Source organism: Sander vitreus, chromosome 18 (genome assembly GCF_031162955.1).
Source record: "Sander vitreus isolate 19-12246 chromosome 18, sanVit1, whole genome shotgun sequence".
In the NCBI taxonomy this organism is placed as follows: Eukaryota; Metazoa; Chordata; class Actinopteri; order Perciformes; family Percidae; genus Sander; species Sander vitreus.
In genome coordinates, this window is record NC_135872.1 from 24,160,290 (window position 1) to 24,163,054 (window position 2,765).

Sequence of the window (2,765 nt, forward strand, 5' to 3'; positions counted from 1 at the left end):
ATATGTCGGAAGAAGATTAAACTGATTGTTAAAGCCTGTTCTGGGTGGTTGGAGCATTAAAAAAGAATGCTGATTTCCCTCTGTCTGAACCATGGGCGATTTTAGACCCTTTTTAGGGGGGCTCAAGCCAAGAGTTTGCAAACTTGTCTGTTAGTGACATAGGACAAACAATTACAGGTTCAAATGCCTTGAAATAGGTTTAATATCGCGTGTAGTTTCTGCTGCCTCCATGAGGAATTCTAAGTAATGACAACAAAACTGTCAGCGCGTCCACATAATACAAGCCTTTCGTGATCGCGCACCGCCCCAACCCCTCCCCCATGCAGTTGCTAGTAGCCAAGAAGGACATGGAGGATCAAAAAAACAATGCCTGACACTCAGGCATTGAGTGTCTTCTTTATTTATAAATAATGTTCACGTTAACAAGCCTGCAAAATGTATCTAAGGAGGGATTTTGTTTGTCGGTAAAAATTTACTTTTACCTTTAAATTGGAAAGTAGAGCCTCTGATGTTGTTAGTTTCTTCCTGTGAAGTTTCATTCATAGCGTTAACACCTACCGTCAGTTCAACAGCAGTAGACTGTGCTGTGTTTTTCATGTAGTTTTAAGTCTTAGCATTCTTGTGACACCCGCGGCGCTACCATTGGGCCAAATAGACCATTTTAGGTCCGGGCCCGCCCATTTTGACCCAGGCCTATAGTGAGTAATAAGTGATTTTCATTCTAGCAGTTCATCCAATAAGCAGCCCGAGGAAAGCTTTGAGTGAGCTTCTCAGTCAATCAACGTGTGGACTCTTAAGCCTGCCCACAGGCTGCATCGTCACTAGCAAGTGATCCAATGAAATGAATGACGTTGGCGTGTAAGCTTTTCAAGCAAGCTCAATGAGACAGACACAGATGGTAGCTATTAGCTAATATGAAATGCAAAGCAAAGCAAAGTAGCAAATTCAGCAAGAAACGCTCCGAGATTTTAAGTAACGCTGTTACAAGTGACGAGTTACCATCCTGCTCGGCCGCCCTCTCCCCATCAAGTCCTCCCGTAGCCACCCCCTCACACCAGCAAGGCAAGTAGGCTAACAGTTAGGCTGTTATTTCATGTCGATACAGTTCTTCTGTCATTCTGAATTTATAAGAAACAGTTAAATAATTTTTAGTTCAGTTCCCTGTCCGCCGTGCTGGGTAAATAAATGGAGAGAGAAACAGACCCTCCAAAGATATAATTCCGTTTCAGTCTTTTTGTGTATTGAACGTTCAAAAGAGATAAATGAAGTTAGGCTTACTGCCAAGGTGTATGTCTTTGTCTGCTTCAGCACAGAGCTGAGGACGGCGACACAAGAGCCACACAGGTACCTATTGCAGTGTTTTAGTTTGTACCAATAGGTCAGACCGAGAAAAACATTTGGAATATTATCGACTTCCAAAAGTTATTAAAAACCAGGGAGAGGAACGTCAGAAGTTATCAGAGGAAAGGAGGTGCTTGTGGTTGGCAAAGCTCAACCAGGATCTACGAGGGAAAAATCTGTCTTGTTAGGTCTTTGAAATGAAAAAAACAATTGAGAGTCACTTGGCTACACCTTGAGTATCACAATGATATCATACAGTTAAGGTTAGGTTGATTAAAGATGTTATTGCATTACTTACTTTGGCCTTCACAACACAACGTTCGCTGATGACTTGGTACTGCATCTCCCTCACCCATCCACACACTATGGGCCTCCAAACCTTCGTAGGATTTAAGGTCTTCCGCTGTGTATGGGCTCGGCGAGAAAACCAGGTAGTTGACTATATCGGGATACGCAACTGAAGCAAGAATCACCAGGTCGTCATTGATCCATGAAGAGGGAGCCAACTCGTAGGGATCTGCACCGCCAATAAACCGTAATTTCTCAAAATATCGAGCCTTTTCTTGTGGTCCAAGTCCTTCCCTATATGCCTTTGCATCTTGGACGCGTTTTGATGAGCTTTTCTGTTGTTTAGACATGGCTACATTCACTTAAAGTATCCAAAGCAACTCCATTACTCCGTTCAGTTGTTTACACCGAGTACCTCCAATATGGAAAAACACTTTAATATAAAAGTTAGAAATATGAGAAATAAGTTTTACATTTGGAGGCTAGAAAGTTGGCGTGTTATTTAGAGGAAAATATATGTTAACAGAATAAACAATAAGCCAGTCAGCTGCTCCCAGTTTTCTTTGCACAACTCGGAAACCCATCAGCGAAGCAGAGAATAGCCTGTATGTGTCTGTCATTCAAAAATGTACACAGTCTATCTACGATCTGATCCATTGCACTGGTGACCTGGCTCTGCAGAACCAGATCCCATATTATAACCTAACATATAACATATAAGTTAAGAGGGGGGCTACCACGTGACCCTCATCTTCTCAAGGTAAAGTGTGTATGTTGAGGGTGTTATGTAAAGTGGTAACGTGAACCAGCTCATAATATTTGCATATAATATATCAAATACATCCCATTATAGCATTACATGATATGTTTGATTTCACCAGATGATACAACCACCGAGTCACTCTCATCTTCATCTTCTGTGTCCTCTGCACCATCTACATCTGGAGAAAGCTCATCATCTGCAGGCATTAGAGAGACCACTGGTAGAAGCACAACAGCCACCAAGTTTTCTGGAAGTAAGAATCATCATGTTTTTATCAGGCTTTTGCTAAATCATTGGTAAAGCTAAGTAGTAGCTAACCCATGCATTACTATTTTGTATTCTGTTATTACTGTACTGTACTGTATTAATGCTA